General features: G+C 40.4%; 1 long non-coding RNA gene and 1 pseudogene across 1 annotated transcript in view; one reads left to right on the forward strand and one right to left on the reverse strand.

Annotated features, from left to right (window-relative positions):
* LOC107537539 (uncharacterized) overlaps positions 1-24,429 on the forward strand; it is a 79,709-nt gene extending 55,280 nt beyond the window's left edge. Inside the window, exon 3 of the long non-coding RNA XR_001603235.2 lies at positions 24,266-24,429. This is a non-coding gene — a long non-coding RNA (uncharacterized LOC107537539). The remainder of the gene's footprint in view (positions 1-24,265) is intronic.
* On the reverse strand, positions 18,139-18,625 carry LOC107537538 (NADH dehydrogenase [ubiquinone] 1 alpha subcomplex subunit 8 pseudogene; annotated as a pseudogene).
* Positions 24,430-26,399: the final 1,970 nt, after the last annotated feature.

Genomic DNA, 26,399 nt, shown 5'->3' on the forward strand with positions numbered 1-26,399 from the left:
AACCCTATCAACTGCTTGGGACCCAGTTTGGAGGATTCATTTCTAAGGAAACTGATCTGTCAAAGAGGAGAGATGTATAAATGCCAACCCCCACCCCCCCACACCGCCCCGTAGCGCTGCCGGCTCTCTGCCTGTCGCCTACAGGCAGCCCTCCCTCCCCACATGAGCTCTCCTCTTAGTCAGGTTTCAGTGCCTCGCTCCGAACATGATGAGGCAGCCATGGGGCGCCCTACATTTCAGGGAAGCTGCCAGCCGAAAGGGAGAAAAATACAGAAAAACGAAAAAGAAAAGGAGCTGAGGCCAAGGTATTACAGACAGTAGAAGAAAAACATTAAAAAATGCGAGAAGTTATTGCAGCAATAAAACAAGATCAAGATACTATTTTAAAAATCAGGAGAAAAATGTTTTAATCTCTTAGAGATTAAAAATATTACAAGATTTTAAAAAGCAGAAGTAGCATCGAAAGACAAAGTTGAAATGGTCTTCCAGAAAATAACCCAAAAGAAGATATGAGAGAGAAGTTTGGAGCATTAGAGAATCAATACTGGTGATTAATAGATTCCAGAAAGTAAGACTAAATGGAAACAAAAAAAAAGAAGAAATCCAAGAATTTCTCTAAACTGAAAAAAGTAAATATTCAGATCAAAAAGGCTCACTGAGTCTTAAGCTGAAAAAGTGTGTCACACAGCAGCTAGCAGAAGTGATACGTCTGCTCAGCAAAGGCCTTGTGCAGAAATGTTGGTGACAACGCTGTCTGTAATAGCCCCAAACTGTAAACAATCAAGTCCACCAGCACTAGAGTTGGATTAATGAATTGTAATGTGTTAATATAGTGGAAGGAAAATGAATGAATTACCCTTACATGCAATTGACATGGATGAATCTCACAAACTTAATGGTGCTTGAAAGAGACCAGTAGCAAAAAAGTGCATAGTATATAGTGTCATTTCTATAAAAATTAAAAACCAGGCAAACTGAGCTACGATGTTGGAAATTAGGACAGTGGTTACCACTAGGGGCAGGTAGTGGCTGGAGGCAGGCTCTTGGTAGTATTCTGTTTCTTAACCTAGGTACTAATTACCCAGTATGTTCATTTTGTAAAGTTCAGCAAATGATATTTACGATTTGCATATATTTATTGAAGAATAGCATATTTTTTTAATAAAAGGCTTACATTTCTAAAAGTTCCACACCCAAATACATTATAGTGAAACTTAGAACCAGAGATAAAGAGGAGATCCTAAAAGCTTTGAGTGTGGCTGGGTGAGGTGGAAAGATAAAAGAATCAAGCTAGAAAATAACTTAAGACTTCTTAAAAGTACTGTTGGAACCCTCAGTACAATGGAGAAACGCCCATAACATTTTGAGGAAAAATTATTTCCAAGTGAGGAGGTAAAATAAAGATATTTCATAAAACAGTTCTCAAAAAAAATTCACTGTCCATGCACCCTTTCACTGGAGGTTTCTAGAAGATATACAGGAGAACAGGGAAGACAGAGTACCAGGAAGCAGAAAAGAAGACAATCTCCAAAATGATGGTACAAAGTCCCAAACCATGGCCATGCAGAATGCCAGCCATAAATCTGTGCAGCCTGGACAGGGGCCCAAGGAGGACCAGGGGTCCAAAAGGAACACTGCTGAGAAATAGCCTGAGGGGTGAGAGGAGGTTTACAGTGCTTTTGGATAGTAGGGTGATAAGTGGTGATGGCACATAGAAATCTAAGCCAATGAAAAGAAAAAAGATAGCTACTAACTGTAGCAACACAAAGATGTACAAGAAAGGAAAGGTCATGATGGTCCACTACAGTGAACAGTATGTACATGTTCATATGCTAATATAAATACTGAATGCTGACTCAGTTTTTTAAAATCTTCATATTAGGAAGTTAGGCAAAGAAAAGTGTGTTGTAAGGAAAAAGTTGGGGAAAAGTTTGAGTCCTAGTATCCTGAGAGGAAATCAATGCCACAACAGTGACTCCCTGCCAAACGAACGCTGCACGCTGTTTTCGCTTTGTACCTTTTGTCATAAAAGCGAAAGTCCTCTTTAGATGTCTTTCAACTAGTGAAAACAGGTACTAAGGTAGGTCTTTTGTAAAAGTGAAGTGATGTAAAGCAAACTTTCAAAAAGTGGGGGATACCTATATATGTCCCTTCAATCAAGCTATCTTCTATTTCTAAGAATGTATCTCTCTAAGTACACATGTGCAAAGATTTATGTGCATGGGCAGTTGATTGAACTCTTAGTCATAGTTTTTGATTTTTTTAAAAAATTATGTATCAATAGTATAGAATACTACACAGCTATTAAAAAAAAACAGATGGACCTAGATCAACTGATATGGAAAGGTACTTGAATACTATTATTGGGGAAAAAACAAGTTGTAAAGTCATGATTCCATATTTTAAAATATATAGTATTTTGGACATGCATAAAGAAATGCTGTAGTAGCATAAAGATGGCTCTAGTAGTTACCTCTGGAAGTCAGAATTATGGACTTCAAATTTCTGTTTTGTAAATTTTTCTGTTTTTCTGATGGGCATGTGTGAATTTTATATTCAGGAAAAAAATGTAACCATATATACATACATGCATGTGTGTGTATCACCCAGCACGGTAATTGTGGACACATTACTAGACCCTCTTGGTAGTTAGTGATTGTTATGAGAATCACTTTCAGCGCAAGTGCTCTGCATCTTCAAACCATATGTTCCTGTAGCTGTGGAACAACCACTGTACCTGGGGTTTCTGTGTGAAAATATACCTTTTTCTTTCCTGACAGACTCATTTTCGTTGAAACCTGTTCTCCTTTTCCCTTTATCATCAGCTTTAATCAGTGGGCTCAGGGCACCCCTCATAGAATATGCCATCATTCATTGTAATATTTAAAATTATAATAGCAATTTAAGCTGGTCTAAAATATTCAAACAATAATGAAGTTTGTAAAGTAAAAACTTAAAGTCCCCATTCTGACCCCTACCCTCAACTCCCACTCCCCCAAAATGGAAATGGTTCAGTGTATGGTCTTTAAAACTTCTCTGCGTATGCAAATATGCATGTGTATTTTTGTTAGACAAATAAGACCATATCATATATATCAATAAATATATCTTCATGCCATAGTTTATATATACTACATCCTTTTTAAGAAACACATAATATTCTACTTGATAGGTATATCATAATTTATTTCACTATTCTCCTATCAATATAATTTTTGCTATTGCTCTCAGTGCTGCAAAAATATTTTTACATATATTTTTTTCCCATTTCATTAAGGCGATCTGTAGGTTAAATTCTTACAAGTGGAATTAGAGTTGGTCAAAAGATAGCTACATGGATAATAATTATCTTGCTGCACTACTTCACATTCCTACCAGCAGTGATTGTATGAGCTCCTTTCCCACACACACCTTCACCTATATTGCAATTATTATTCTTAAAATGTTTGTCAATTTGATATATGAAAAATGGATCTCATTGTTTCATCTGAATTTTTCATTGACTGATCATGAGCACCTCTTTATTGCCACAGCCTGTTTGGAAATTAATGCACGTTCTGCAGATCCAACAGGAAGGCTGGCCTAGAATTTTAACCTTGGTTAAGTGGTAGGAGGGATGTATGAATGTGTTTGGAAATGGGGTCCAGGAGAGAGCATTTAAGAAGAAGGGACAGAGGAGATGGTGTGATGTAGTACATTTATGGTTTTGTTTTTGGCCATCATGGTGGGAGGGTAGGGGAGAGCCGGATGCTGGTACATCACCATGCACAGAAACCAGTACTTGTATGGCTGCTGATTCAGCATCCCTGAGGCCCTCATCTGGCTGAAACGGGCCACCTTTTCCAGTTCAGCTTGTTTGGAAACCATGGAAATCTTGTCCATATTCTCCGTGTACTTCTTCCCACAGAGACCTGGCATGATGTTGATTCGGCATCTGGAGAAGCCAGTGCCAGTTTATCAATACTGTATCCATCACCTCACAGTGCCTCCTATACCTAAGGGATTTCATGAAACCCCGTTTCAGACTCAATGCTTGAAATGGCCATGTTTCAAACCTCTGTAAAGAAACTGTAGATGTGGGAAAATGTAGTTAGGGCCTGCAGTGCAGAAAGAGTGTTCTGATATCTTTGCAACCAGTAATAGTTCAGTCACATTTGGCCTCCTTAGTTGTCATAGGGCATCTGTCCCCCAGCATATGTGAACTATAACATTTGTCCCAATACACATTATTTCCCTCTTTTAGAACCAGGAGCCTTGATAGAAGCACAAGCCTGTCTGAGCAGGGACTGTCACCTGGGGAGGCAGATAGACTGGCTTCCAGGGTGCCTTGTGACAGGGACCATGCGAAGAACTTGTACACCATGGCCTTGTTCACCATTTAGGATGCTTTACTGTCATCTCCATCTCACGATGCAGAGACACCTGCTTATGAAATAGTAGTAGTCCTGACCACTCAGGGCTTCCAAAAACAAGTCAGCTTCACACAAATGTCCGTGGAGGACATTTCCCCTGGTTCTGTTGCAGTTTCGAAGGTAGGTCCGGTGGTTCTCACTTTTTAAAATACTTATCAGATTTTTCCCCGTGGACTTCATGTCTTGGGAGTTTATGTCTACTCCAGACATCCTGCATTTACAACTAGTTCAGTTTCTCTTTTTTTAATCAAGCAAATATGTATATGACATAGGCACTTAGCCTTTTGGTCAACCTGTGGCACGAGTGTTACCTCTAGAGTTTATGTATAGACTCTGACAAAGCAAGGATGTAATAAGTCAGTACTTCATGAGTAAAAGTGACCTTACCCTCCCCCACCACAGTAGTTATCTTCTTTATTTTCCTAAAAAGGGAAGGACTCTTAGCTGAAAACCCCATATTTCCTTTATCCCACCCTTCTGACTTTCCTAATTAGTTTGTGGTTGGCCATGAAAAAGAGCAAATGGTTCAAGATCACCCACCTCACCCATCCCCCACACCTGAGAAAAGACAATTTATATTCATATTTTGCTGGTGACAGGAGCCCTGAGTCAAAAGTTTTATGCAGAAAACAGTCTGGGAAATGAGCTGCTGGTCACTGGAGCTACAGCACATGGAGTTCCCTGTGGGGATCAGGTTGTTAAGACCACATGAGGACAGCATGCAGTAAAAGTGTCTGCCTTTTCCAGTGTAATTTTACCAGAGCACATAAATCCACTGACAGGCTTCTTTAAACAGTTGTTCTCAACTTTAAATAAAATTTTAAAATAATTAACACCTGCTTTGCTTTTTTAAATATTTTATGTATCAGGTAGAGTGGGGAGGTTTGGGGGCTATGGATGGCATTCTAAAAAAGAGAAAGAACACAGTTTTCATAATTAGACATATTTGACTCTGAACCTTGGCTTCGCCAAATATTTGGCTATGTGGCCTTGGGAAAGTTACTTTTAAGTCTTGATTGGCTTTTGGGTGAGTGAGAATACTGCCTTACAGTCTTGTTGTGAATGTGAAATAACATATGGGCCAGGCTGGGGGCTCAGTTGGTTGGAGCCTAATCCTGTACACCAAAAAGATTGTGGGTTCGATTCCTCGTCAGATCACATACCTAGGTTGTAGGTTCGATACCTGGCAGGGCATGTAGGGAAGACAACCAATCGATGTTTCTCTCTCTCCTCTCTCTCTTCCTCTCTCTAAAATCAATAAACATATTCTCAGGTGAGGATTTTTAAAAATCTATTAAAAAAATTAAAAATGAATGAATATGGAAAAGGCAGCACATGTCTGGCTTAGTAAAGGGCAGCTTACCTACCTCCTTTCCCATCTCTTTATATCATAGTGAATCAAGCTCTATTTCATTTGTACTTAAGGGAGCCCTGCATGCTACCAGGTGACACTGACTCTGACAGTCACGGGGTGGGGGAAGCAAGCCCCCCAGTCATTGCAGGCTAGCAAACATCTGAGGAAGGTGTGAAGAGGTATTATGGGAGCTCTCACCCAGTCCCTAGGTTTTACCTATCCAGTTACAGGGTCTCCAAGGCCCTTGTCATCCCCGAGAGAGAAGGGGAGAGAGGGAAGGAGAAGCAGTTCCATTCTCAATTAGTTGAAGGGGAGGTGAGAGTAGGTTGAAGGCTTTCTTCATTCTCCTGCCTCGGGCCAGCACTTTTTCTCCCTGAAGCATCTCTCAGAACTGAAGTTTCACTTCTGGCCAATAGGAGCCAACAGACCTAACTCCTGGGTCCCAACAACTTCCTCTCCAGTCCTATTCCCAGCTTTCTCCCCTGCCTCCCTGGAGAAAGAGAAGGCTCATTAGTGGGGACCTTGTTCTGATCGGGATCCTTGAGCTGCCAGCATCTAACTACCCAGGCCACTTGTGAAAAATGCAAGCTATTGTCCCATTTCTTCACCCACCTGGCCAAGGAGCCTGCCTGGCTGTGGGATGCAAAGAAAAAGACCATTAGCAGGACGTGTTGAAAACATCAAAATAATAAATTAGTGGCTCATGGGGGCAAAGAATTCAGGCTGATTGTGCTCTGAGCAGCTGAGACAAAACAGTGCCAGGTGCTGCTAAATTGTTAGAACAATTGTGGAAAATAGCAAGAAAATAAAGATATCTTTGACCTAGCCCTCCCTCCCACAGAAAGCCTGTGGTGTCATGGACAAGGCATGAGAATTGGTGTCAGGTGGACCATTTCCCTTCCTGGTTATTTTTTGGGGGAAAGTGATTGGCAGTGATGGTCGTTCTCCCTGTTCATGTGGATTGAGGTCTTACCATGTACCAAGCACCACTAGGTGCTTTACAGCTGTTATCTCCCAACAGCCCTGTGAGGTAGTTACTATTATTACCTCTGTTTTATAGATGAGAAATCTGAGATATTTAAATTCAATGGTGTAGCCTCTCTCAGTCTTTATTTCTTTTTCTTCTTTTTTTGATAGATTTTACATTTTATTTACTTATTTATTTTTTATTGTTTAAATTTATCTTTATTGTTGAAAGTATTACAGATGTCCCCTTTTTTCTCCCATTGATTCCCTCCACCCTGCATCCACCCCACTCCCAGGCTTTCCCCATAACAATGTCTGTGTCCATGGGTTATGCTTATAGACATGCAAGTTCCTTGATTAATCTCTCCCCACCCACTCCCCCACCCCCACCTTCCCTCTGAGATCCCACAGTCTGTTCCATGTTTCTATGTCCCTGGATCTATTTTGTTCATCAGTTTATTTTGTTTATTACATTCCACATATGAGTGACATCATGTGATACTTGTCTTTCTCTGACTGGTTTGTTTCGCTAAGCATAATAATACTCTCCAGTTTCCTCTATGCTGTCCCAAAGGATAAGTGATCCTTCTTTTTTATAGCTGCATAGTATTCCATGCATAAATGTACCACAGCTTTTTTATCCACTCATCTACTGATGTGCACTTGAAACGAATGTATATTCTGCAGCTTTCAGGTGGAATGTTCTGTAAATATCAATTAAATCCATCTGATCTAGTGTGGCATTTAAGATAACTGTTTCCTTGTTGATTTTTTTGTCTGGAAGACCTATCCCATGAAATCAGTGGGGTGTTAAATTCCCCTAGTATAACTGTATTGCTGTTGATCTCTCCCTTAAAGTCCTCTAGAAGTTTTTTTTTAATAAATTTAGGTGCTCCTATATTGGGTGCATATACGTTTATAAGGGTTATATCCTTTTGTTGCGTCAATTCCTTTAGTATTATGTAGTGACCTTTCTTTTCTCTCATTATGGTCTTCATTTTGAAGCCTATTTTGTCTGATATGAGTATTACTACCCCAGCTTTTCTTTTCTTTTCTATTTGCATGGAAAATTATTTTCCATACCTTTACTCTCATCCTGTGTGAGTCTTTTGTTTTGAGGTGGGTCCCTTGTAGACAGCTTATATTTGAGTCATGTTTTCTTATCCATTCAGCCACCCTGTTTTTTTATTGGAGCATTTAATATTCATTTACATATAAGGTTATTATTGATAGATACTTATCTATTCTCATTTCAATTTGTTATGCCTGTGTTTCTCTTTCTCTATTTCTACTTCTAATTATAGCTGTTCCTTTAACATTTCCTGCAATGCTGGTTTGGTGGTGATAAACTCCTTTAGCCTTTTCTTGTCTGGGAAGTTCTTTATTTCACCATCTATCTTGAATGATAGTCTTGCTGGATAGAGTAGTCTTGGTTTCAGATCCTTGTTTTGCATTAACTTGAATATTTCATGCCATTCCCTCCTGGCCTGTAGAGTTTCTGATGAGAAGTCAGCTAACAGCCTTATGGGAGCTCCTTTGTAGATAACAGCTTGCTTTTCTCTAGCTTCCTTTAAGATTCTCTCTTTGTCTAGAATTCTTGGCATTTTAATTATGATGTGTCTGAGTGTGGGCCTCTTTGGATTCTTCTTGCTTGGGACTCTCTGTGTCTCCTGAACTTGTGTGACTTTTTCCTTGACCAGGTTAAGGAAGTTTTCTGCCTTTATTTCTTCAAACAAGTTCTCTAACCTTGCTTACTTTCAAACTCTTCTGGCACTCTTATAATGTGAATATTGTTACATTTCATGTTGTCCCAGAGCTTTCGTAGACTGTCCTCCTGTTTTTTAATTGTTTTTCTTTTTGGGTCTCTGATTGAATGATTTTTTTCTACCCTGTCTTCTTATTTGCTGATCTGATCCTCAGCTTCCTCTAATCTGCTGTTTATTCCTTCTAATGTATTCTTTATTTCTGCTATGACATTCTTAATTTTCTTCATAGTTTCCATATCTTTTTTTCATGCTATTGAGCATCCTTACAATCAGTATTCTGAACTCTATATCTGATAAGATTGTTTGTCTCCATTTCATTTAGCTCTTTTTCTGGAGACTTCTCTTGTTCTTTCATTTGGGGCTTGTTTTTTATCTCCCCATTTTGGGTGTCTGTTTGTGTTTGTTTCTATGTATTATTTAGATCTCCTAGGACTCTCAGTCTTTTTGGAGGGTCTCTGGTGCAGGCCAGTGTCAGGTGTAGTTTGTGACTGGCCCTGAGTACCCTATTTGGAGCTTTCAACAACCCTTGGCCTGAGGTTTCCTATGCTTGGGCTGGGTGTGGTTGGACAAGACCAATATGCACACCAAAGTCTGCTTTTCCAAGGCCCGGGTCCCAAAGCAGATCAGGCAAAGACTCAAAGCACTCTGAGGTCTGCCTCTGTCTGCAGGCTGATTAATCTGATTCTCTTTATGAGCCTCAGGCTGTATAAAGTCCTCTGGGAATGGTGAGAGGTTTTCCAGCAGGGTGGGGCAATTGCTTCCTCTCCCAGGCATAAGTAGCAAATTATCTGCCTGAGTAAGATGTCTTCTGCTGTATGAGGGAATGACTCAGTACAGGAATCCAGATGCGTGCCTTCTAATCTCAATCTCCAAAGCCCACAACCCTAGGTTGTCCTCACACAGCTCCAGTCTACTCTGCCCTCCCTCTTCTGGAGCCCAGGGTGAGTAGCTGCACGACACTGTGTGTAGGCTCTTTAAGAGGGTGCCTGCATTTCCAGCTGCCTCTCCCTGGCAGACAGAATCCCAGCACTTTTCACAGCCAGATGTTATGTGGACACCTTTCTCAGGTCTGGTGCTCTTGGCTGGGAAGCCCAACTTTGGGTTTAGGATCCCCCCACAGCTGAGATATCCCTCTGGACCTTCAGCTGCTGCCCATGGGAGCCCAACCAGCCCTCTCCCTCCTCCGCACTTCCTACCAGCCTCTGTGCACTCTCTGCTTTTCCTCCTTGGTTATGAGGTTGCTCTCCAGCTTGTCTTCATTTGCAGTTGATTATTCAGGATGGTTTTTCTGTATTTTAGTTATAAATCCAGTTTGGTCCCCAGAGAGTGTCAGTGTAGCTTCCACCTAGTCTGCCGCCATCTTTAATCTCCAGTCTTCATTTCTTATCTGCACAATGGGAATTTAAAAAATACTATGTCACAGAGTTAGAGAAATAATGACTCATTCACATCAAGTGCATGGTATACGATAGGTATTCAATAACTATATTTTCTTTTATGAGTATGGACCCCAATGAAATCATGAAAAGGAGCAGAAGACTTTATTTCGAGGATGTCACCTAGAAGCCACCTTTGTGTCCAGTAAAAGGCTTAGCAGATTAGGACAGACTCTTATACAGCCACGAAAATATCTATGAAAACCATAAAAGTTTTAGAATATTATGCTAGATTAATAAGGAAAAATACAAAATAGTATACACACATTGATTACAACTATATGAATTAACTTGTAGACAAGGGTTTGGAAGCAAAATATAATTAAGAATTGTTAGACATAGATTATTTAATATTGTTATATACTGCCTTACAGTTTTTGAAAAAAAAAAGCACAACAAAAACAAAAGCAGTACCAGGTGCTGCATGTGGCAGCTGCTGTCAACATGATTAGAATAACAACTAATGTCTCAGATGTGCAAAGAACACCAGTCCTTTTAACCACACCAGTATTTGCAGAGACTAGCTTATCAATAACATCATTTTGTTGTTCTCATACTGAGAATGTAACACATCTTTGGGACATCCTGGAAGAAAAGTTTGGCTTCGATAGATACACCACATGCCAGTCAACCTGTTGCACTCTGTAAATCCAGTAAAGTTTCTTGGTCCAGTGATTAGAAGTTGGCTTTACTAGCGAGGTAGGAAAGCTTCCTTTAAAGGCCTTTTCCCTTGCTCAGCTGGGAACATGCAGATTTAGCATGCAGATTTTCTCTGATTAGAAAAAGTACTGTAGCACTTGACCTCTCAGGAGAGTAGTTCATAAAATACTGATTTTTTTTTCACATAAAGGAGATAGTTTATGAATAGAAAATGTAAGTGTAAGCAAAAATTATTTCATTATCTCAGTTCATGAACACGAAAAGTAAAGAATCCTACTTACTGACTGAAGCTAATGTCCACTATACCTACTGGGAGGTAGTCCGACCTAGAATATTCTTCTTCCTCAATGTTATAATTCCAAGAACAGATGTGCCAGAAAAAAGACTAACCTGGATTGTGCAGCCTTTTACTACATAGGCTGTGAAGGCAAAACTGTAGACTTTGTTGCAAGCGGTAGACTTTTTTGCCTCTATACCTCCCAAGCTATCCCTGGGCCTTTTCCTAAAATCAGACTCATCTTACTGAGCCATTGCAGGTCAATACAGTTCACTAGCTGAAGCTGTCTTGTGAAAGCCAGTACCAGCACTGCGTTTCTAAAGTAGAATGCCAGGACTATATTCTGCACCAGCTTCCCACCCTCCCCATCTTACCCGTAATCATCATTCTTGATCTCACTCTGTAGTGGTAGCTATGCTTGGGTTAGAATAGCTTGGTGCAGTGAGGAGCAGTGATCCCAGAACCTAGAGGCACTTTAGTTGACGTGCTGTCACTAACAGCTATCCTGAGCAAGTTAGTCGATCTGTCTGTGTTTGCTTCCTTGACTGTGAATAAGGAACATCGACAGATGTTGTCAGATCAAATGAGAAAATTCAAGTGAAAGATTTTTTATATCTTTTATAAAAAAATGCTTTTATTGATTTTAAAGAGAGAAGAAGGGAGCAGGGGAGAGAGAGAAACATTGATGTGAGAGAGAAACATCCATCACCTACCCCCTGAATACCCCCTTCTTGGGATCAAGCCCACAACCCAAGCCTGTGCCCTGACTGGGAATCAAACCAGTGACCTTTTGGATCATGAGACAATGCTCAACCAGCTTAGCCACACTGGCCAGGGCATGAAAGTACTTTCAAAATAGATATAATGGTCACAATGAGTTATCAGTTTACACCCACTTGGATGGCCATAATCAAAAAGACATAATAACAAACGTTGACAAGGACATGGAGAAATTGGAAACCTCATATATTGCTGGCAGAACTTTAAAATGGTACAGCTGTTTTGGAAAACAAACTGTCAGTTCCTCAGTTAAACACAGTTGTCAAATGACCCAGCAGTCCTGCTCCTAGCTATGTGCCCAAGTGAAATGAAAACATACCTCTGCTCAAAAACTTGGACATGAATGTTCACAGCAGCATTATTCATAATAGTCAAAAAGTGGAAACATTTTAAGTGTCCATCAACTGATAAATGGATAAAATGTGGCATATCCATACAATTGATTATTATTCAAAATAAAAGTGCATGAAGAAATGATACACGCTGCAACATGAATGAAAATATTGTGGCAAGTGAAAGAAGCCAGTCATGAAAGGCCACATATTGTGATTCCATTTACATGAAATATCCAGAATAGGCAAATCCGTAAAGATGAAAAGTAGATTAATTGTTTGACGGACTAAGAGTTTGGGGGAGTAATGGATGCTAATGGGTCCAGGATTTATTTTGGGGGTAATGGAGTTCTAAAATTGATTTATTGGAATTCTCTGTGAATATACTAAAAACCATAGAATTTTACACCATAAATTGTATGGTATGTGAATTTTATGTCAAGCTGTTATGGAAAACAAATAAGTACAATGCAAAGGCTATTAATAATAACACTGTGTTTTCTGCAAATGACCAAACAGAGCTGAACTCCAGCAAGGGTCATTTTGGGGCTTGGTTGGCTTATTAACAGCAGCTGAGATCAAAATATATCTAAGTGAGACTGTCCCGTAATTTGCTGGCCAGGCCACACTTGTCATTGCCTGCATGTTCATGAACATCAAATGCACCAGTGTTTAGACCTGGAAAATGGCTATCTGTTGCTTACAATAATATCCCAGAAGGAAGAGCAAAGTACTCTTTTAACCCCTAGGAACCAAGTGTTTATGGGAAAGGGAGTGGAGAAGATGGTAAGTCCTTACGTGCTGAGAAATAGTCTCACAGCAAGAATAAAAAATCGACAATAGAGAGCCCAGTCCCAGGAGCCTTGCGTATTTGTGGATTCTCTTAAGAAAGACTACATCGCCAGTGCCCTTGATGGGACAAATGATGACACTGAGTGAGTAAGCAGTGACAAGGACTCTGAGTCAAACGGTAGATTCAAAAGTCTGGGCCTCTGAATGTGAATACAACTTAGGAATATTTTAAATCAATGTATTTTGCCTATGTTTCTCTTTTTATGTTTGCAAAAGTAATAAATGTTTTAAAAAGCTAAGTGTAAAAGTGATTTTTTTAAAGTATAAATTAAAAACTTGTGAGTGATAAGAAAGCATCATAGTTTAATTGGCAGCATTTTTTCTCAGTGCATCTTAGAATCAGAGGTCTCATATTTGATAGTATTTGGTACTTATTAAAGGTAGTTCATGAGCGTGGCATCTAAGTTAATGTGACATCTCTAGCTGTTTCATTGACAAATAGTATAGTATAATTCTTGCTTCTCAAGCATTGAAATGAATTTACACTTGTTTTAGGACTTGCATGGCATTTTTGTTAGCTGTCAGAGTTGTATGCAATTTGTTGACCCCTTACTCTGTTCTCAGCACTGTGCTAAGTGCTTTTTGTGCATTTTCTCGTTGGCGCCTAACAACAATGATATGTACAAGGTACTGTTTCCTATTTTATAGAAAAGGGAACTGAGGTTAAGAAATATTAAAGAACTCTCCCAGCATTCTTCAGCAACTAAATGACATGGGCAAGACTCGAATCCATCTGACTCCAGAAGATCCTGCTCTTGGCTGTTCTACCAGAACCCTTTTATAGCTGATTATAGCTGATTCTAAATTGGGTCTTAAAATCACAGACAATTAAACCAATGAAGAGGGAAATGGGAAAAGAAGGTGGATATAGTTATATGGTAGTTGCAGACTACTGAGCATTCACTACTTACACTAAAGTCAACTCAGTCAACTCTGCATTTTTCCAGCTACTCGGAGAAGGTTGGAACGAAGATGAGTGAGAACCTATAATTACATGTGCCAGCTTTCTCCTGTAAATTCTGCTGATCATTTGTAAAACTAATTAAGTTTCTGTCTTCCACCTTTACTCTCCAAGCATTCTGATTTTGCTCCTGAGTGCAGAGATGCATGTAGAGAGAACAACAAAGGGTTTGAGATGCAGAGCCAGAACAAAATCCCAAAACACAGAACTGTAGAACCAAAGAGGATCACAGAGATTGGTGCACATGGAAACCACCTATGAAACTTTTCCAAGAACTGGATTCTCAGTGGTTCTCAAAATAGCATCACCTGGAAACTTGCTAGAAATGCAGATTGTTGAGCCCCAGCCCAGACCTCTGGATCAGAGACTCTGGGATTGGGACCCTGCAATCTGCTTTGCAAAGCCTGCTAATGTTTGAGAACCACTGAACTAGAGAAAAAATTTGGATAGGGGCCCTGGCCAGTAGCTCAGTTGGTTAGAGCATCATCCCCATACGCTTAGGTTGCAGGTTCAGTCCCCAGTCAGGGCACATACAAGAAGCAACCAATGAATGCATAAATGAGTGGAAAAACAAATCTATGTTTCCCTCCCTCTCTGCATCTCTAAAATCATTAAAAAAATTTTTTTTGATAGGATCCTGAGGCTATTCCTCCTTTTTGGAATTGCATCACAGCTCTATTTCAAATTCAATTAAAAATATTTACTTTCATATTTTATACATGAAATTTCTTCTAACATTTGTAGTATTTAAAAGCACAAGAATCCTAGCCTAAAAATCTTATCCTATTCTTTTATTCTCCTCCTTAGCAATTAACTTTGACTAAATGTGTGTGTGTGTGTGTGTGTGTGTGTGTGTGTGTGTGTGTGTGTGTATACTTAAATATGTCTTTATTGATTTCAGAGAGAGGAAAGGAGAGAGAGAGAGAGAGAGAGAGAGAGAGAGAAACTCTAAATGATGAAGGAGTCATCATTGATCAGCTGCCTCCAGCACACAGGCTTGTGCCCTGACTGGGAACCGAACCTCGATCTCCTGGATCCTGGAGCCACGCCCAGCTGGATGACTAAAAATATTTTTTCTTTAAGAGTTTGTCAGTCCAAAGTGTTCTCTACATTAAATTGTAAGGTATTAGATGACAGAAACCACCTTGTTTGGAAAAATATACACATCAGTAATGTACAAATTAATATGTGATATCACTAAAACTATTCTAAATATTTCCTTGGGCTATTCATTTTGCTGTATTTTGTTTATATAGTTGTTAAATACCAGTTTTCTAATTTATCGACAAAAAAATATAGTAAAAAAGTTGCTGTAGCCAGTAGGAGAAGAGAGAACACTTTCCTGGCTCCTGAATATCTTTAATTAATTCAATTTCTGAAACATCCCTTTCTGTACTAATATTTTTATTTGATTCTTGGTCTGGGGAAGTGAAGAGCTTGTTCAGGTCAGCATTTCCCAAATGGCATTCCTGTAAGATGTCAACCTGTTTCTCAAAGCAAATGTTCTGGGGTAAATACATAAGGGAAATGCTATGTTAAAAAAATTAAATGGATAGATTCACTTCATGACTTCTTTTGAGTTTTTAGTAGGTAAGATGAACTGTGACTCTCCACAGGGCTATGTCTTACAGAGCATTTGCCATATTTTTCTAATAAAAAATTTTGGAAACAAACCAATAAAGCATTGTTTGTGAAGGCCTTCTGCACTGAAGTGAAAATATTGCCACACATAGTCCTTCTTTGTAATGACATTTTATGCAAAGAAGTTTTGCCTGTCTGTTTCATGATTACCTTAGTTTGTAAAATATCCTACGAATTGATGTTTGGTGCCCTAAAACTAAAATATAGCCCCTGAATATATGAGATATATGTCTAGGTGCATCTCTGCTTTAAGTAATTCTTTTCCTGTTTTATAAAAACATTACTTCTGGAATATACTGTGTTGTAAGCAATTTAATAAATATGTATAATATGAGCACAACAAATGGTGTTCAAGTTAAAATATTTGTTAAAATTTTGTTTTTATTTTGATAAAGAAGGCCAATTGACATTTTGATCTTACTGGGTAAAGTCATTTCAGTTATTGTTTTCTCAATGAATATTTATTGAGTATGATGTTAATGTTTTGCTCAATACTAAAGGCATTAAAAAGTATTAGTTTTCTATTACTGTGTAACAAAAATTATCACAAACAGAGGCTTCAAACATCACCCATGTGTCAGCTTGCAGTTCTGCAGGTTCAAAGTCCTGCTAGGCATAGCCAGGTCTCTCTTCAAGGTGTCATGAAGTTGAAATCCAGGTGTTGGCCAAGCTGAGGTCCTGAGGGATAATAATAGCAGTGGCTAGCATTTATTAAGTTATAAGTCCTGGGCACTGTGCTGTTTATATTATCTCATTTGATCTTTACAGAAATCCTACCACAATTATTCCCACTTTGCAGTTGAGGAAATAGGAGTGTAGAGAGGTGAAAGCTGGCAAGTGGCAGAACCAGGAGCAATGCCAAGCTAATGGGTTCCTTGTTACTGTTCAGTGTAACAAACCTTTGTTGTGTCATTGCCCTGAACCAGGCACTTTGCTAGGTACAGTAAGATTCAATTCCTGCTTCTGGGAAGTCACGATAAGAGAGAGGGTCCAGAAAACAAACCATCGCCCCGGAGTGTGTAGAGTAACCATACAATGGCCTCACAGAATAAAGCATGATCGATTCCATGTCAGTGGGTCACCAAGGGCTGCTCAGAGGAGGCAACATGTGAGCTGGATCTGAAGAATGAATAATTCTCCAGGAGAATGTGGAGGGTTGGGATGGACAAGGGGAAATTTCAGATATGGGCAAAGACAGGAAGAATGAAGCCATGTGACCTAATTAGGAAAAGGTTAGTGTACCGTGGGTGACGGGAAGAAATAAGAGGTGAGGCTGCAAAAGAAGCCAGGGGTCCAGTCGTCAGTGGATTTGCACAACATAATGGCTTGTTGGGCTTTACCCTGTAGATAGGGAGCCCACTAAGTTGTTTTAAGCAGGAGAATGACATGGACAGAGTTGTACCTCAAAAAGGTCCTTCTAGCATCAACGTTGGAAGGTGTATTTGAGAAGGACAGGAGTAGAGCCAGGACACCAGTTCGGAGACTACATCGCAGCCTAGGGGAACAATATCTAGGTCCTCTGGTGAGAGGCAAAGCAGACAAATGTGAGGGGCCCACGGAGAGAGGAGGTCTGGTGACTGGTCAGGTGGAGGGCGCGAACAAGAGAGAGGATTTAGGATCACTCCCGGGCCTGGTTTAGCCGCTTGTTTGGATGATGGCACCATTGACTGGCTTAAGGAGGGAAAAGTAAAGTCAGTGTTGCCCAAATTAAGTTTGAGTCATCTGTATTACATCCAAGTGGAGACATCCAAACCCACGTGCAGATGGTGCGATGGGCACATGCCCAGTATACCAGAGCATTCGTATGGGGTGACTTCCTAAAACAGAGGACTCTAGGGAGATAGGGGGAAAACAGGATGTACAGTGGAAGAGACTTTCTAGAACAAGGGAAAAATGACTAGAGAGCCCAAAAGGATGGGGCAGCTGGGGAGAAAATGGAATCCAGATGAAGAGAGTGTTGCCATGTGGTTTTACAGTGGTGACCTCAGCACAGAGTGATGCAGGGACTGTGCCCAAGAGGTGAGCACACTGTTTACTGTGAGGTCACATCAGCATGGTCCTGAAGCTCTTCCTCAGGCTTAGGAATTTGATTTATTTGTTAATTATTATTGGTGTTGGAGTGGAAGTGGCTTTGTTTCTCAGCAGTGGCCTCTCCTTAACCAAGCTCAGCAAGACTGAGTCACACATGTAGAAAACACATTGACTTGCAGGGGAAACTACAATAGCAGCTGGCCTGACTGATCAGGGCCCATTCCCTGGGAAACAGCTGTGAGGAGACTGCTCTGGGTTCATGACCTAGTGAAAGGGATTGCTAGATGACTACCATGTTCACTGGTGTCAGAGCCGGACTGTCAGTTTCCCTATCAACAGACATGGACAGACATTCTGGTTGACTTAACAGATAGCTGTTGTCCACTGCTTCTTGTTCCTTAGGTTTCTTTTGCCAGCACTTCTAGTCACACTTTATCTCTAAACCAGCTTCCTTGTTTGTTTCTACTTGCCAAATCACAATGACTTTTTCTCCTTTAAATTTGTTAATGTCAAGGAAATGGTATACAATAACTGTCAAGTCACATAAATTAACTTTTTTGTTAATGTTTGTGATCCCAGAAAGAACTCTTATCAGTCCATGCAAACCACATGTGGGTTTTCATGCACCGTTGTCTGGGCAAATGACTGAGTGTGAGCCATGGGCCCATCTTTACCTGGTCCAGAAGAAAAGGCCGCTACCATGTTTGGCAGGCTTCAGATCTCCTTCTGCCTCAGAGTGAGGCTCTGGTCTTGATCTTGAGCAATAGGGATTATCTGGTAAAGGTCGATCTGTTTTCACTTTGGTGACCTTGGACAGCTCTCTCAGGTCAGGTCACACCCAGCCCAGTTTGTCCAGCACACATTCATCACACTGCAATGAAACAGCACCAGGCCTGAATAATGGATGCAGGCCGAGTGTTCTGTAAAAGACTCTGCACAGTGATTTTATTTGCTTGAAGGATCCAGTGAGCACTTGCCGACAAACTTACCTTCCTCTGAACACTGCTGCTGGTCTTTCTTTTCCCTACGGAACTCCTTGTTGCCTCTGTTGCACTGAGTTCCTTAGTGATGGGCACAGCTTTAAGCCCAGCAAAAGTGACTTTTACCTCCTGTACTTTCAGATCTTCCAGAGTGGGCAGCTCCACTGTCCCTGGCATAGTGGTAGTGGCCGCAACCAGGATGAGGCACCTGCAGCTGCATCAGCCCTGTCTCCCGCAATCAGTTTTTAAACCCTACTTCCCTGACATTGCTCCCAGGTTTTGGTTGGAGCGTTGGGTCACCCGCAGCTCCTCAGTCACTGTCTACAGAGCAAATCTTTTCTTGATTTACGCATACCACTTACATCCATGGGTAGAGCTTTAACCATGTAAATTGTGAATGATAACTTTCCAGGTTTTAAGGGGCAGCCCACAGTCACCCCCTGTGAAGAAGAGTCAGAGAGCCGGGACAAGAGGATAGGCTAGATTTAAAACTTCTTGCAAATCTGGCTGAGGATATGAATCCTAGGGAGGCCCTGGAGGTGTAGGTTTGGGGCAGCTGGATGGCTCAATGAAATCTGTGTTTGGGGAAGTTACTCTGGGACTGAGGGTCAACTGCATTAGAGTAAGGATTGACCAGGTCCAAGAGTCCATTTAAGAAGCTGAGGAAGTGGAAGTAGATGGACTATGCAAGGCCAGGACTGAAATGGTAACAAAGTGTGGAAAGGAAACATGTTGTTGTACAGTCATTTTAGAGAGAAGCAACAAGACCTGGTGACTGATGGCTATAGCAGATAAAGATGAGGAACACATTGATACGCTCTTTTTCTTTATTCTATGATTGCTATTGGCAGTGCTTTAGGCATTTTCCTTAATATTATGCATTGTTTTAGGTTTATGTCTATGAGCACTATATATTTGTAAAAGTTGACTATTTCAGTCTCGCACCCCTACCCTGGTTTACTTGGTACATTTAATAGAATGGACAACTTAGAGATTCCAACCTGTAGTCTAATCCATACTAATTTCCTTTGTCAGATCTCTTAGGAAGAAATGTTCCTGATATAAGCAGAATAAGGAATAGAGTCCTGAGAGAAACTCAGGCTAATGGGGAGACCTGAACTCTCCATCAGTAAGCATTTATTAAGCACCTGCTGTATGCCTAAGGTTGCAATAGTGCTGTGGAGGCTATAAAACCTGTATAACAGCTCCTTTTAAGAGGACCTGAATGCTTTCTCAGGAGCTGGGTTTTCCTGTAAGAAACTACCAGCAGGTGCTGGGCTGTTCCATGGCGATGGGTGGCATTTGCATACAAACTGAGCCATGGGCCTCTGGAAGCCATTGCAGAGAAAAGAACAAAAATCTCTTAGCTTGGTCCAGCTGGTGTTGCTCAGTGGTTGAGCATCGACCCATGAACGAAGAGGTCCCTGGTTCGATTCCCAGTCAGGGCACATGCTTGGGTTGCTGGTTGGATCCCCAGTAGGGGGTGTGCAGGAGGCAGCCGGTCAGTGCTTCTCTCTCATCGATGTTTCTATTTCTCTGTCCCCTCTCCCTTCCCCTCTGTCTACAATCAATAAAACCATATTTTAAAAAAATCTCTTTGCTTGAAGGCTATGATATAGGCAAAAAGGCAAACTGGAACTGGTATGTTTAGTTAGAGTCCAGAGAGCTTCATCCTTTCTTTTTTCCCCAGAGGTTTATTCTTTGCAAAACACTTTTATGTGTATTAATTTCATTTTAGCCTTGACACAATCCAGCAAGGGAGGCAAGGTGGGGATTATAAAGGGGGAAAGGATTTGTGAGAGATTTATGATATTGAAACAGCAGGACTTTATGACCAATTAATCTTCTGGTTGAGGGTGGGGGAAGTGTTGAGGATGACTCGCCCCCACTCACTCACTCACTTATTAAATCACCCGAATAGCAAATACTTCTATGTGTCTTGTCTGTGCTCTGGCACCAGGGTTCCACATTCCTGGCTGGGGCTACCAAGTAGCTCATAGTGCCATTGCCTGCGACAGGAAACAGTGGAGGAAGAACACTGGTGCTGACTGTCCTTCAGATTCCCACCTGCCTGCGGGACACCAAGGTGAAATTGACTCCTAGGTAATTTTACAGAAATGTTTGGCTTTTGCAGGGCAGGGGTCTGGGATCTGAAATAGATTTGGAAATGATTGGCCTATAGGTGAAAGTTAGGACCTAGAGTGGGTTAGATGACTTGGGAAGATCCTGGTTAAGACATTTAAACAATCCTGAGCTTCAGTTTATTTCTGTGGGAAATGAAGATGATATCTACATCATAGACTATCTTAGATCAAATGAATGTGAGCAGACCTGAAAAACAGCAGAGCATTGTATAAACTGAAAATACTATCACTGATATTTCATTGCTATAGTATCAGCATCTTCTCTAACCAGACAGCTTAGCAAATTCCTCAAAAAGACCAAAATTAATATTCCTCCATTGTCTCATCATCATTCCCTGCTTCCCCAGGAAGAGATCAAGAGCTAAATAGCAATAGGTCTCAATCTCTAGGCTTTGAGTAGAAACTGAGAATTTTAGACTAATTCATCAGTGTTCCTTAGATGTGAAAGGTGTGTGTGACAGGAACAGAGGCAGGATGGTTGTGCTTTTGTGCAGCTTGACATCTAAAATTAATAGGAAAACATTTTTTCAGATATTCTCATCATTGAAAAGTGAGGGGAGGGGAAATTTAGAAAAAATTTGAGAGAAAAATTCAAGTTATGATCAGGAAACCCCCTGATTGTCAAAATGAAAGGCATGGGGGAAAGCCAGGATACCTTTAGAAAAATATTCAAAGCAAAGTTGGAAGATGCCAAATTTAGGAGCACTGTTTTGATTGAGTGAAAGCATGAAATAGGTGACAAAGAGGGGTTTTTTTAAGGTCTTTTTTTTTTTTGTCATTTTCGGCTTTATAAGGTTCTGGTTTAAAAACAACTTTCTTAGATTCCTCTTTCTAGCTCCATGGATTAGAACGTAGCCAGAAGGATTGAGGAACACATTTCTGCTTGTTTTTCAATTTTTAATATAGTGTGATATGGAAGCGATGGCTCAGTGCCCATCCAGTCAACTCACGGCATTTCTGGCTTTTATTAATTGATGACTGGCCACATAGGTGGGTCCTACTGTGCAAGTAGCCACCTTATCTCAAAAGTTAAACAGGAGAGGCAGATGGATCACCTGGTTCTAGAAATTTGCTTACCAGATTGCAGTAAATCAACTCACGGTCAGGTCAATCAAATAATAGTATATCTTCACACCACACGTGGATGAATCTGGGAATGCGTCTTCTCAGCCAGTGCCTGCTACCTCTCCTCCACAGCTCTTCATGGCTGAGGAGAACGTGCCCTTCAGTCAGGAGCCAGAATGAAAGTTGGCAGCAGATCTTAAATGCTTCCACCCCAGAAGCTGCCCTTTTCCCCTCTCTGCTTCCAAGGCTTAGAATCCCTCACCATTCAAAGGCCCCACTTCTGTCTGTCGGGTTCCCCAGACTCCCACCTGAAAAAGGCTAGGGAAGGGCCAAAGCCCCAGGGTGCAGCTTTGCTCCATTCCTCCTTATCTTTCCCTGATTTCCATGGCTTTCCTCTCTCCCTTTCAGCCAGTTTGGTATGTCATTGGTATGTCCTTGTCTCCTCTAGTCTGTCTCCTTCCTGTCCTCGGACTACTTCCCTGAAAGGATGGTACTGAGTGAAGAAAGAAGTGGGATCAAAAAGACAGGCTTGAGCCCTGGCCGGTGTGGCTCAGTTGGTTGGGCATCGCCCCGTGCTACGAAAGGTTCCCGGTTCAATTCCCAGTCAGGGCACATGCCCGGGTTGAAGGTTCCACCCCCAGTAGGGGGTGTGCAGGAGGCAGCCAATAGATGTTTCATTCTCACATCGATATTTCTCTCTCCTCCTCTCCCTTCCTCTCTCTCTAAAAATCAATTTAAAAATCTTAAAAAAAAAAAGTTTGAATTTGAAAAATACTGTGAATTTACAATAATACTGCCATCTTCACCAGTTAATGTGAGTAAACACATACTACTTACCAATGTGAAAAAAATGCAGGAACTATTCGGTGAGAACATTGCTGGTTTGGGTCTCCTTCCTTGCCACCGCCAATTCCAGTCTTGGAAAGAGTTATCTGGAACTTTTCCCCCCTGGTTTTAATCAGAATTACTCTACAACTTCCTTCCTGCTGTCAGAGCATGTTTGCAAGACAGGCACCTTTCTTTCTCTCTGCTACGAATTTGAAAGGGTAACCCTTGTTGTAAGGCACTTGCCATTCAAACCTAACTGGAACCTTTCCTTGACCTCAGCTCTCTTTCCACCCCAGCTCTGACTGTGCTCTGACAGGGAGTTGCTGGTTGTCAATTCTTGTCCTTAAATTCTCCCCTTGGTTGTCTCCAACTTAGTCATTTTTTTTTTGTCCAGCCTTCTCACAGGTCTCTGTTGTTTGACAAAGAAGTGTCTAGAAATTCTCTAGCACTGAAAGGATGCTGAACATCCTTTCAGTGCTAGAGAAACTAAGCAAGCAAAACTAAGTTTCAGATGTAAAATATTATTTTCAGTTGAGACCACTGTGATTGAGAAACTTGAAGACAGATAACTTTCTGAGTCAAAAGATAAGAAACCGCTAGCAAGAACTGCAGATGTTTGGGGTGGAGCAATTCACGCCCAGCTTCCTAAATGGCCCCTCCAGGCATTCCATTCTACCCTCTTAGTGGTTCTGCATTTCCTTCTGGATAAAAACCCTTCTTAAAGGGCATGTAAGGTCACAGAGATTCACTCCGCTTCTTTCTCTCTCTTTTTTAAAAAATATATCTTTATTGATTTCAGAGAGAGGAAAGGAGAGGGAGAGAGATAGAGAGAAACATCAATGATGAGAGAGTCATTGATGGGCTGCCTCCCGCACGCCCCCGACTGGGGATCAAGCCTGCAACCCGGGCATGTGCCCTGGCCGGGAATCGAACCCTGATCAACTGTATCCTAGGTCGATGCTCAACCACTGAGCCACGCCTGGCCGGGCTCCATCTCTTTCTGCATGTGTATCTCAAGGTTCTCTTCCTGGAAGCTGTACTTGAGGTGTCAAAATCATATTGATTTATCCATTATTCGCCTTTGCAGTACTTGAGCTCAGCACCTAGTAGGTTCCCCAAAGAAAGCCTAGCACCATCAGTTACCCTGCAGAATGGTGGTAGCCCCAAATGACCACAGCTAATCAAACAAACCATTAGGCTGGCAACAAAAATGTTACTTTTCTAATAGTAGAGGCACATTCTTCCTAAAAGGTATGGGACAGCATACAATGATTTGATTGAGTGAGTGAGTGCTCACTAGGAGCTGGCGGCCACTATGCTAGACCCTTCACCAACTTCACCTCCTTTACTCTGATCCTGAACCACCCCCTGTCCTTCACCCTACCCCACCCACATCCCATCAAATCAGGTAAGAGTATGGACACTGAAGCCAGCCTGCCTTTTTTTAGCTTATTAATGAGGTAAACCTCTTGAGCCTTAGTCCCCACATCTGTAAAATGGGTATGATAATCATAAATTCTTCATGAAATTGTTATAAGGACTCAAAGTTACTGTATGTTAAGCTTTTAGAACAGCACCTTGCATATAGTAAAGGTTAAACAACTGTGAGCTATTAGTGATGTTATTATTTCAAGAAACTCAAATTTGCCAGATTTTGTGTGTTTTAAAATATTTTCTATATTTTTGGACTCTTAAGACTTTTTGTAAATAAACTAATTTCTCTTTGTCTATTGAAATCACAGGGTTACCATAATCATCCTACTGAATCTCTGTCTTCCAGCACCCTTTTCTAAGGAATCTGACAAGGGAGAGGAGCTATGCCACATTCCTCTCTGAAAGTAAACACGAATCTATGCTGACATTGAGAGAACACCTTCAAGGTTAAGTACTAACCAAAAATGAAAGTTTTATGTACATACCATATATCTCCATATAGCACCATAGTCTATATAAGTGAATTTTTAAATTACACATGTAATACTATATGTATTTATAATTTAAAAACCCACTTATATAGATTATGATGAAGGTTGCACAAACCTGCTTTTACACAAGTACACACACACACACATACAGTATGTGCATTATGTCTCAATAAAGCTGTTTTTAAAGTACTACAATGTAAGGTATTTTATGTAAATAAACAGAAAAGGTCTGGAAGAAAATACACTAAACTTTCAACAGTAGTTACTGTAAGGGGAGACCTGAGATGCAGGCAGGGCTTCATGCGGGTCACTGATTTTTTTATTCTATACGCTTCTATACCTGAATGCTTTACAATAAGCAAAGATTGTTGTATTATTATATATTTTGGTCTGTCTTGTTTACTGCCATAATCCTGGCACCTAGTTCGGTTCCTGCATATAACACAGGTTCAATAAATATTTGTCAAATGAATGGATAAATATTGTGCACAAATAGTGTGCACAATAACTTGGTAGGTTTGTGTATGGCACTCTCAAACTTGCTAACTTTTAAAATCCATTTCCAAAGTAAATTTATGGAAGTGATACTTTTCAGCAATTTGAGAACTATTCTTGGAATCCTCTGAATGGGTCCTGGCTTAAAAAATTAAGGCTCTGAAGTTGATTTTTGGCTGCAAAATTTGGCTACGAATGGAATTTCCACAGTATATCTTTTATTCAATCTCTTATAAAGCATATAGAATAATTTATTTTTCTTATCTAAGAAAATGAGATGCTCTAACTGAGGAACTATGTTAAATGATAATTCTATTTATATTTGGTATTGCCTCAAAATTACCTGATTAAAGTATTTTTAAAAAGTAGTGGAAGTAATGTCCTGGCCGATTTGAATCGATGGTTAGAGCATCGGCCCGGGGACTGAAGGGTCCCAGGTTCGATTCAGTTGCAGGCTCAATCCCTGGCCCTGACTGAGGCACATCCAGGCGGCAACAAATCAATGCATCTCTCTCCCCACTTCCACTCTCTCTGAAAAGCAATGGAAAAAATATCCTCAGCTGAGGATTAAAAAAAATAGTGGAAGTAAATCTACTGGTAGGTTTCAATCTAGATTAAAGTCTGTGCTTGAACTTCCCCTCCCTAATAAGCTTATTTTATTTATATTAAGGTAAATTGTATTTTAGATAGGTATCTAAAATGCTAGCATAAGATTGTCTATATTAGTATTTGCTTTTTTTAATTGATTTTTTAGAGAAGGAGGAAACGGTGAGGGGAGAGAGAGACATTGATGTGAGTAACATCAATCAGTTATCTCTGGTGCTCACCCCAACTGGACATTGAACCCGAAACCCTGTGCCCTGACTGCGATCTTCTGATGCATGGGACGATGCTCTAACCAAGCCACACTGGCCACGGCTATATTAGTGTTTAAACGTGCTTACTAATCATGTTATAATTATTTATAATACTGGACATTATTTATCTTGCTGTTTGCTGAAATGGAAGTTACTTGCAATTTTTATTTAATGCATTCATAAATATATAAAATAATAATATCTTGAATTTAATCTTATCTTTCCTCTAAAACAGTGGTTCTTAAAACTTTTGGCCATAAACCCCAAAAGATCTGATGAAAGTGATGAATCTGCACTAGAAAAACATGCACATTTGAAGATGATCCCAAATCCTCAAGTTAATAATTCTTGTTCCAAATCATAGTTTACATATATACTTAACTTAAAATCGTGTAATTTGACTAAGGCTCCTAGCTTTTGTACTGATGGCAACTTTCACATTTAACCTGTAGCCCTTCAAGTGATCAAGTTCTTTTATTAGAATATCATACTCACTTCTCTAGGTAAGAGATAGTAAGTGACTCTTGAGTGATTGGCAGACCGACTTCAGATTCACATTAACCAAACCCCAGTGGCTTTTCGCAGACTTTAATTTTAAGTCAAGTTGTTACTGGACAGGAACCAAGCCCAGAGTGGG

This window comes from Miniopterus natalensis, chromosome 2, assembly GCF_054644295.1.
Source record: "Miniopterus natalensis isolate mMinNat1 chromosome 2, mMinNat1.hap1, whole genome shotgun sequence".
NCBI classification, from domain to species: domain Eukaryota; kingdom Metazoa; phylum Chordata; class Mammalia; order Chiroptera; family Miniopteridae; genus Miniopterus; species Miniopterus natalensis.